This window comes from Salmo salar, chromosome ssa09 (genome assembly GCF_905237065.1).
Source record: "Salmo salar chromosome ssa09, Ssal_v3.1, whole genome shotgun sequence".
Taxonomy (NCBI): Eukaryota; Metazoa; Chordata; class Actinopteri; order Salmoniformes; family Salmonidae; genus Salmo; species Salmo salar.
In genome coordinates, this window is record NC_059450.1 from 8,552,443 (window position 1) to 8,563,908 (window position 11,466).

The following is an 11,466-nucleotide window of genomic DNA, read 5'->3' on the forward strand; positions in this document are numbered from 1 at the left end:
GGCCTAGCATTGTTAATTAACAAGAGTATCTTTCATTTCTGATATAGTTTCTGATAAAGTGTATACAGGTTGATACTGTATTGTGTTATCACCTGACGATAACATGAAAGATTATCTTCTCATCTCACTGAAACTGTGTAATAGCCATGACTATTACAACTACTGTATTTTTATGGTGGGAATCTTTTTAGAACTCCGTCAGAGGATAAAAATGTGACTCCAGACTGAGCCACTAGTGACTGCTTGACTGCACTTTGCCGCCCAGCCCTCTGTTAGTATACGACTTGTGCACTCTTTTTTTTTCCAGAGCTCTCCATGCCCCCAAACTGCCTGGAGCCCCTCAACAAGGAGAAATGTACTGTATCAAGCATATCTAAATCCCCGAGCAACAGCAGTCACAGCCATACAGAAGAATAAACAACTCTCAAGTCCCTGTCCAGCACCTACCTACCCATGCTTCTCTGAGTGCAAAAACAAGATGGCCACCCTCTGAAACCTTCAACCACACTCTTCCATTTGCACAGACACAACATCAGTTGTATTATAATGTGCCCATATACAGTATCGCTCTGGTGTGGACCTCACCACCAGTGAATGTATCCTCTTCCGCATCTTCTCCTACCAGATGTATTATAATGTATTCCTCAGACTCGACAAGGGAGAGATGATCACTTGGGTGACTGGGCCTAGAGGTGTGTGTGTGTGTGGGGGGGTGAGGGGGGGGCGAGAGAGACACAGGAAGGATTTGTTGTCTTTCGGAGTGGACCGTTACAAGACCTCACTTTGGAACTTCCCAGCGGAGCTCCCAAGCTGCACAAAGGTTGTACCCATGTGACCAGAAACGGGGAGCGAATTACTTGGATTAAAAATAAATCTACTCTGATCTTTGACTTATTCAAACTTAATTTAGTGAGCGCTTAGACCATGCATTTGCTTTATATTGACAACTAGAGAACGACCGATATGAGTTTAAGGGCCTATACCGATACTGATTTTTGGAGGTCAAGGAGGCCGACGGCCAATATTTTATGCCGATAATGAATATAATTCAATTTAAGGATTTTGATTAATTTTCCCAGAGACAGCCACAAATCAATTATATAATCATACAATCAATTTTACTTTTTTTTTAACAATCTATCTACATAACATAATGGTAATCATTGATTTGAATGCTTAATCTCTTGATAAACTGGGTAAATCAAGATGGCATAGGCTTGCCTACTCACAATACAGGTGAATTCATACCCAATAAGACTGCATGCATTCATCTTTTGAACTCATTTGGGCTCATTTCAATGATCTATGGGTCTACAGATGACAATCTGTTTCCCTTCCATTTGGGACCATGTTAGCCTCAGGGTTGGGGAGTAACTGATTACATGTACTTTTGAAAAACTTGATTACTTTTAAATTCAGAAATGATGTTTGTGGGAAAAACATACATTGTGATACCTTTCTGTTTTTTCAATGACATTCAATGAATCATTGAAAAAAGATGCAAGTGTTAAGTTTATTCCATCTGAGGGAGTCTGACCAGAAGTCAGAGACCACTGATGACACACCAAATGTGTTTGATGGATCCTTTTTGTCTTCTTCAAATGCCTCTTAAGAGGAAAGTAATCCAAAAGTAACTGAAAGTAATCATTATGTTACTGATTACAATTTTGGACAGGCAACTGTAACGTATTCCATTTAGAAAGTAGTCTACCAAACCCTGTTAGGCCTAGTGATCAACAAAATGTTAATAGAAGTAGCCTATTGTCTTCTTTTATAAAGACGTGGGCTGTCTCTTTAAAGGTGCTACACATAGGATTTTTCTGAATTGTTGCTTTGTAATTACAGAAAATGTTCATAATATAGTGGAATGATAATGTTTCCCAGTATTACTTATCCGCCATTGTTGTGATTGGCTGTGATATTTGCCTAGTGATTTCTCCCGCCAGAGCTGCATCTGTTGTCAAAATGGGAAAGCTGTTTTGACTTTGTGGCTGTGTTATCTAGTGGAAAAGGGGTCAAGCAGACAATGTAGAAATGGCTCCGTCATTTACTGGTTGTTATAATTCTACACTGTTCGCTCAATTTCTGTTTGTGAGAAAACATGCACTTAACAGTGTAGGGCAGTGGTCACCAACCTTTTTCTGAGTCGAGATCACTTTGAGTCAAAATGCAAGCCGAGATCTACCGCTCTTTTTTTTATTTTTAACATGACTTAAAAAACTTAAGCCTATGCAACATTAACCAATTAAAAACGGGTTATGTAGCAATGAGGTTTGTGCAGTAGGCTATAGGCCCAATACATTATCACTGCATATTGACTATGCTTGAATTGCCGTGCCAATGTTGTTCTCATTTTGAAATGATAGGTATATGATCCCACTGGTAATAGATCATTTGTCGTATTACTTGAGAGGCTGAGTGAGCATACTCTTTTTTTTTTTTTTACTGGACTGATTGCCTGCATCTATTGGTCAGTCTGAGGAGGGAGCGAGCAGCGGTGAGGTTGACCCTCACCCGACTCACCGTCCCTTCGCTCTCCCTCCCTTTGCTGTGAAAATGGGACACGGTCTTCCATCTGATGGCGAAACTCAAGTCGCACTGCATTATTTCTGCTTCGTGCACTATTTCATGTTACTCCTATGACCAGAGAAAGTGAACTATTCCTTGATATTAAAAAAGCCACTAACAAGCCACTAATAATAACAACGCAAGCTTTGCTATACTCATTTATTGCAGCAGCAGTGCTGGTTGTAGCGTGAGTGGAAGTAGGGAGAAAGTGCATTTTTATGGCTTATAAAAGGTTTGAACAGAGTGTTGACAGTGCTGAATAGCAACTTAAACATGAAGTTACTCATAAAAACAGAAACTCTTTGGTGTATTTGTTGAGTCTCTCTAGTCATGGTTTTAAATGTTTTTTGAAATCTCACAGTATCAACTTTGCTTCTTTTTACACTCTATTGCTTGAGGAAACAGTGCAGTGATCTATCTGATTGGACTTCGGTAGGCCTATAGGTGCACTTGAATTGCTTTCTGGGCCTGCCAGGTAGGTCGGCGTTCTACTTTCAAGATGCATGAAGTGGTTCAAAATGGGATAAATTTGCCTTCCCATCGCTAGGGCTGCTGAATCACGTAAACTCACCGTCAACAGCGAGAAACCAAGAAAATGAAAAAAAAATAGTAACGCGAGGCTTTATCGTTGGGTTTTTTACAGAAATGTTTGGTGATTGACTAGAAATGCTTGGAGATCAACCAGTCGCTCGCAATCGACCGGTTGGTGACCACTGGTGTAGGGAATCATTGTACCATCTAAATCGCTGTGAAATATCTTTTCAAAAACAAAAAATATATTTTTTACCAGCTGTTTGACGCTGGTGGACGAGAACCAAAAGTAAAAGGCGTGAGAAGTAAAGTGTGAGCCTCTGCCTTGTTACGGGGAAATGGGATGCTGGGGATGGGGGAGATTTGTTTTGAATGCAGCCTAGTGCTGTTACAATTCACCTAGCTTCCACATGGGAGAAATTCGAGGTGTAGCACCTTTTTTAAGAGAAAATACACCACTCAGGACTTATGTAGCCAGGCAGTTTGAGAGAAGAAACCACTGGCTACTCATGTAGTCATTTAGCAGTGAATTATTAACACAATTTTTGGTGACAATCAGCTTTGAAATTAGCATGTTTTGCTTTATGGTAGCTACCACAAATAAAGTTATAGGGTAGTGAGCTGATGTTAGAAAAGTTGTCTTTATGAACACTAGCTATTGGTATGTTGCTTTGTAAAGTGCTGCAGTCTGTATGGACATTGTTTTGCCTAACAGTAAATTAACACTATAAACATTTCTACATTCCATGTGGCATTATTCAAGTGTGCTAAATGTATATGCAGCATGAGTGGGTAGCTAGCAAGCATCCCAGAGGTTCCTTGAGGACAGGCTAACTAGCAATGAGCGGTGCCGGCTTGCAGGAGTTTCACACGAGAGGCAAGTGCGCTCAGGCTTTAAAGGGGAAATCGGCTGCGCCGATAGAATAGGAAAGGCTAATATCGGCCCAAAATATTGTCCCGACCGACTATTGGTTGTTCTCTACCGACAACCATAGCATTTTTGCAGGGTTTTATTTTGCACATTGTACACACACACACACACACACCTAAAGCCATTTTTAATCCACAAAACATGACTATCGTTCCAGAGAATGCATAATGTCGGCCTAAAAGAGGGTTGAATGTAGGGCTTTGCGGAAGTTTGCATGTTTCTACGTACTGTATAAGAGGAGCATTTTGAAGTTATGTGCCTCCAGTGTCCCTGCATGCTCTCTGCTTTAAGAACAACAAAGATAAGGACCCTGTCATAGATGCATATTCTTATTTACTTATAGGCTGCATAAAACATATCTTCTTCAACACCAGTACCTAAGCATTACGGAAGATGATAGCCAAGGACTTAGATCAAACCTTCAAATTGTGCTTAATTTTGTTTCTCAGTAATTCACTCCCTGTTGATCACCATCGTCCCCCCCCCCCCAACTGGAATTGTGGAATAGAGTGGATGGTCTGTTGGGACAAACGGCAGAAAAGAAGGTCCGCCCCTTTTGTCTGCACTCGATGAATGATTGAATGCATATATTTTAGCTTTGGGGGGGGACATATACTGAATATTAGTCATCTGGAAGAGGACTACTATTCCTAGGGTGCTTTGCTTCAGCGCACCTTCCTCCCTGGACTGGACACAGAATGGAGGCTCCAACTGGAACTGCTGACCTGGATCTTGCAATAAACTCTGACTGTTCACAGCAGCGCTGCAACCAGGCACAGGAAGCAAGGCGTTGGGCTCGTGTTGTCCAATCACCACAAGGAACAATCAGTCCAAATATACGCGACTGGGTTCGCAGTGCGAATCGTCTCAACTCAACTTTTTTTTTTCTTTTCTTTTTATAGAAATATATTTTGTTTTAATATTGAAACTGGACTTTTTGTTGTTGGATTAGGGAGGGTTTGGTGTCACTCTGGCCAGAAACCATAGAAATCATGGGGGTGCCATAGAAACACCACCAGTCTAGTTTTGAGGTCTGATATACTCTTACATATACACACTACAATACTCATACAGGCAATACTCTGTGAACTCTAAACTCCTAACTACAAACTCTGGTAGGAGGGGTACCATATCGCTTCAGGAATGGCAGCTGAACCTGAGAATGGCCTTTGCTTGTTGGCTTGGCTGTCATTGTAAAGCAAAAGAGCAAATGAATCTCCCCCTCAGATCCTATTGGAGAGTCACTGTATTATTACGCCATGCAATGACTAGGATGTTGGATCCAGAATGTGGTAATACGGTTCGTATCGTTCTACGGCCAGCTTGTTCACTAGTTCTCTTAGAGGTCTCACCAGTCAGATCTCAAGTATACTATGCGGGATTGACCAGAGTTAAAGTTTCCCCATGATACTGGTCAGTTGTTGTAATTTAGCCTTACCTGTATAGTACCAGCCAACCAGCATTTTCACTGTAGCTTTCATATTTATTAATTATTTACTACAAAATGCATATACCTATTTTTCATTGTGAACTTTGCAGTTTGGTGAAGGGGACCTATCATTTACAGGCCTTTAGATTTCATAGCGTATTGAGAATGGGAAATGGAAGAAGTCATCACACAGAATACAAAAATAATGACCAACCCTGAAATCACCACCTTGTATTCCCCTAACCCTGTGGAAATTGGAGGTGCAATTCCCCTCCTTCTGCTAGCTAGCAATTTACTTGTTTACCTTTTTCAAGAATTATTCCTCCACTTACTGTCAATGCCGTGAGTGTGTGATAATCCTGCTGAGAGAGAGAGGGATTTAGTCAAGGTTTGTCTACTGGTTATTGTGTGGACAAGTATAATGAATGCTCATTACAAATTTGCAAAGATTTTTACATTTGGAGAGAATATTTTATAGAAGAACATTTTCCAGAAAATACCAAGACCCTCCAATCTTTTGAATTGATTAGTTTTGTTTTGGGACCCATAAACGGATGTTCGCTGCCCAAAATGTTCTGCCCTTTTGATTCACCTGTTAGAAGGGCTCTGGCTCAGCTCAGCATCATAAGGCATTAGTGTTGTCATGTGGCCCCTTACACGGCTACTGTCCCGTCTGCGAACATGTGTTTAGTGCAAACGCACACCGCTTGATGCTGTTCAGAAGCCTGATGTGCCAAGGGCTACGTGATGACTTGGCCCCGCAACCAGTCCTCCTCGGTTACCAGCATGACGACCGCCAGCCGGCCACTCGTTCCAAATCTGTATTTCCGACCTTGTCACTTCTGTCCTGCACAGTGGTTCTGAGAAGGGAAGAGTACAGTGGTTCCAGTTTCCCTCCTTTCTCTCCTCCTTCCCCTACCTCAAGAATGCCTTGATTCTTAACGCCCGTGATAAGCATTGCTAGTTCTGAGAGCCGTTTTACAGGCTGCCAAAGCTTGCCGGCAGACACTGATATACAGCTCCCGGGTAACCGAAAGGTCAAAGGTCAAGGCTGGAGCTAATCACGTCTTTCCCTTCGACTTTGGAGGGTTATAAATACTGGGGGGAAATCGAGACGATTTGGCAGCGGCCAGCACTAGCCAGAAACGGAGGCAGTCGATGGGTGTCCAGTCAAAACTGGCTCGCTCTGATGTGCCAAAATCCACATGCTAGTGGTTGTTGTCCATCATAGCCAAGGGATTTATGTATAATGCTCATATAAAAGTGTCTGTGCAGACTCTCGATGCAAATCACTCACTGGGGATATTTTGATAGTAGGCAATTAGTTCGTGAGCTTGAGCTCCTTTTTTAAGAAGGTACGGATTTCGGAGGTCCGTGTCAAAGTTGAGCCCAGGCACGTGCACATCAACTGTCATTCCCATAGACGTATGTCACCATGGGTCGGGTATCATCATGTCATTGATCCTATGATGCAAGGCCAGCATCCCTTCCCCCGCCATACAGTCTCCCCTGTCCCCCTACACACCGAGGGGAGTCGGGGGGGTCCCAGGATGACAGCAGCTGTCGGAAACCATAGGTTTAATGTGCTTTCCAAGGGTCGTCCTGGAGATGGGCTTCAAAGAAAGGCGTTTTTAAAGGGCAAGGCTGAAACTCCATCCCCCCCCCAGCAGCAATGCACGTCCACTTCTCCCCTACATGGCCCCTGTGTACATGAACCCTTCACTGTAACATTACCACAACATCCACTGCTGAATGGCCTCGCTATGGCCATCTAAGGGTTTGCAAGAGGAGTGGATGTGCGTTGTGAGCAGCTCTGATTTGGGGAAGAGGCAGGGGATGAGGATGTGTCATCAGCACCCCTTACCACACAACGTCCTAACGAATGTTGTTTTGGAGTCTTTCGAGAGTCCACACACGCAGCTGGAATTCAAAATAAGGCATTGCAGGATTTCAAAGGGCAATGGTTCTGAAGAGCCAACCAAATGTCTCTGTTTGGGTATAGTGAGTATCACAGATATTTTGTCTGCTCAGATTACGGCTGTATGGAGATTGTCAGATTAGGTATGATAGGAGAAAGTCGGAGAAAGACGAGGTTTAGACAGGAAGAACCTCCACCATTTTGAGATGAGAACAGAACGGTTAACACTCATTCTGTAACTTCTGGTGTATAAACATCTGTTATTTACACGTCATTGTTTTTTCCTCTCTTACAAAGTAGCGGAGAATGTACTTAACGGAAGGAGGCCAGAGACCGGAAATGGCTTTTTGGAATGAGTTGGCATTGGTCCTCAAAGGCCTCCTTTGTAAGTGGAGGGTTCATGGTGTCAATGGACTTCAGAAACGGTAATCTGCACTTAACCAGCACTTAACTTAAGACCCTACATAAGTAAGCCCCTTTTGTCAAAAGTCACTTTTGCGTGTGTCCCTGACAATTTTATTTCACTCTTTGTGATTATTTTTCTTTGCTGAATGTATGGTCATCAAAGGGTGTGTGTGTGTGTGTGTGTGTGTGTGTGTGTGTGTTTTTGCACCGGCCAAATTGAAATTGATTGAATTTGAAAAAGTTGCTTGGAGCAACAACTCGTCCGATAGCATGAGGAGTTGTCACGTTTATTGAACAAATTATTATGAAGTCCTTCATTTTTTTTTTTAAACAATTGTGATGATTTCGTGAGGCATGGCACTCGATCACATCCATGTCTTTGCCTTCTAACATTGTGCCAAAATCATTCCACAGTGTTTCCATTTTACAGTCCGTGAGACAGCGCCAGTGTTTTCCAAGATGCATACCCTGTCTCTTCGACTATTTGTGCTGAAATATTCAATTTAAGGATTTTTCTTTTGTTTTCCGCCCATGTATTTTGTGTCAGTTTTGTAAAACAAAAGATGTCTTATTTTGGAAGCTGTATCGGATAGATTTTATTTAAGAAAATCTTGTAATTTTGTAAAGTGGGCCTTATTGAAATATATTTAGTATTTGTCCTCTTTGATTGTAAGGATTTATTTTTTGCTAGATACTGTATGCATCTTTCTCATTAATGCACTCCTGGAGAGTACTTTCCTCTTTTGTTACAGTGCGAGAGATGGCAAGAGGAGAGAGACTTGTCAGAAGCCAGCCTTGTGTCATAGTCATTGAAGAATGAGAGTAATGTACATTTTATCAGGAGTGGGTCTGCTAGGAGTCAACAGTCTTAAGTCATTTGCCATGTGGCGTCCTGTTTTATTAGCGGTTCAGGAATCAGTCAGTCTTCCAGGTTTTTTGCTACTCTGTTTTCCCCCCTCATAAATTCAGGGTTTGTTCATCTTGTGTGCTGTTTGCAAATGCTGCCAAAGAAAAAGATGTTCAGGCCTCAAGACACACACACACACACACACACACACACACACACACACACACACACACACACACACAAGAACACACACGCACACAAACACACACACGCACACAAGAACACACACACAAACAAAAACACACACACACACACACACACACACAAACAAAAACACACAAACGCAAAAACACACACACGCAAAAACACACACACAAACAAAAACACACAAACGCAAAAACACACGCAAAAACACACACACAAAAACACACACACACACACACACAAAAACACACACACAAAAACACACACACAAAAACACACACACACAAACACACACACACACACAAAACACACACAACACAACACACACACACACACACACACAAAAACACACACACACAAACACACACACACACAAACACACACACACACACACACAAACACACACAAACACACACAAAAACACACACACAAAAACACACACTCAAACACACACACTCAAACACAAACACACAAACAAAAACACACAAAACACACACACACACAAAAACACAAAAACACACACACACACAAAAACACAAAAAACACACACACACAAAAACACACACACACACACAAAACACACACACACAAAAACACACACATACTTATAAAGAACTGGATATTCTCCAACACACACCCACACACACAGGGGAATTTTGGCCTGTACAATCAACTAGGGGAGTTGGAAGTGATGTTTTTATATTGCAGTGTGTTATGTAGAAATGCTTCTTAAATGGGGGAAGGAACTGACAGTTGTAACGAAGAGAGAAATGTATGTTATGAAATCAGATCAAAAGGGATTATGAGCGTCGCTGCGCCAAGCTTTTCTGTGTCAGTAATACACAGCAAACTGTGCGGGATGCTTTTCTGTCTTCGAGTAATAATACATTTGTGCATGTTTAACCTTACCGCACTCTGCATGTAGGTCTCTCAAAGCTGCCAACTGTACAGCGGACTATGTATTCCAATTAAATAAAAAAGCAACTTGTTTGTAACCATGTTTTTGTGTCCGTGTCGACTATACTTTGCACCTGTACTGTGTATGCCTCTGTGTTACGGGAAAGTGGAAAAGTCCATTCAACAGTGTTTAGGTCTTTCATTTTTTGTTTAAAGGCCTCTGCATGCTTGGATTTGACAGCGGCACTCCTGAGCACGTGTGAGTGCACTGCACGCGAGTGTGTTTGGGTGAGAGCAACAATTCCATTGCTTTTATATCACCTGCAATTGAGACTTGGCTAAAGAGAGGCTTTTGACAACGTGCAAGATAAGCAAACTAGCAGACAAACACATCAGGTAAGAGGTGGGAAACCACAAACCCTTGTGGAATGCCCAGTCAGCACACTCACCTTGCTATTAAACAGCACTGCCTGGTTGTGAGAAGGCTAGGATTGTTCCCCGACAGTCTTGCATCAAGCAGGTCTAGTAACAGGGTTATAGTGGTGCTGGTGGCTTGGATCAGTACCGTCAGCTGCAAACTTGATGGGTTGGCCTAGTTCAGACTAATTGGTAGCACTTTATTTTAATAGTCCATCTGTCGATGCGCTACAGACCATCAGTAACATTTCAACTATCTACTCACCTTTTAATCGTGTCCTAACACTTATTCTAACCCTAACAACAAATTTGATAGTCCATCTGTAGATGTTCATACTATCTGAGTGCATTTGACACAAGTTGTGATAGCATGGATATTTCTTATGAGTTCGTCTGCACAAAAATGTTTTTAAAGCTGTTGTAAAAACACCAGTCACGGTAGTTGTATAACCTGAGTGTGAATTAAGCCATTGATTGAACTCTGGGAAAAGTGGGTCACAATACAAAAAAAAGGTTCCGGGGGACCACTGAGTAGGTTAAGGCCTTGATTCAATCCGTAGTGCTGAAGATCTGCGCTGTAGTAGTGCGATTTAATTTGAAAGGTCATTTCCCATTGAGACGCCATATGAAGTGTTTACGGTAAATGCAGTCTTCGCGAACGAGGGAACTTTGCCTTTAAATTTCAATCACGCTGTAGCATGGATCTTTAGTGCTACAGATTGAATCTAGCCCTAAATCAAGGCCCGCATCTGGAAAATATCTGAGTAGGATTGCTGATCAGGACCCCACCTGTCGATATAATCGTATCAATTACGATCTGAAAGGCCAACCTGATCCTAGATCATCACTCCTACTTATACGCTTTATGGATATGGACCCAGGGGTTAAAAGGTCTCATTCAATGTCATAATTTGTCAAAAGGTCATGTCCTAGGGAGGGACTTGTGAATTTCTGAGCAGGTTTTCCTATGAGTGTACTGGCATGGGTGACCTAAATAGTATGTGTGAAGTCAAGCACGCAAATCAATCACTCTATGCAAAATGGTAATTATGCAAGTTGGTACGGAGACAGAGAACGCCATTTCAACCACCAAATGATGAATATGAAAACCTTAACAATTTAGCGATATTTACTAAATTAAACTGCTAACAGGTTATGTTATGCGGATGTGACTGCAGGTGTTTCAAGTGGTTCCAGAACTCAAATGAACATAAGCTTACATGACTCTTGCAACATGTTAGTGCCTTTTTGGCATCTACTGCAACGCGATCTCCTAAGGCTTTTCCATAAATTCTACTATCATCCTGACTTGGGTTTGA

General features: G+C 42.0%; 1 protein-coding gene across 2 annotated transcripts in view; it reads left to right on the forward strand.

The window, feature by feature from the left end:
* luzp1 (leucine zipper protein 1) overlaps nucleotides 1-3,844 on the forward strand; it is a 91,883-nt gene extending 88,039 nt beyond the window's left edge. For both annotated transcript variants that reach the window (XM_045723363.1, XM_014210121.2), the window contains exon 5: nucleotides 308-3,844. The gene's annotated coding sequence lies outside the window, so the exon portion shown is untranslated. The remainder of the gene's footprint in view (nucleotides 1-307) is intronic.
* The last annotated feature ends 7,622 nt before the right edge of the window (nucleotides 3,845-11,466 follow it).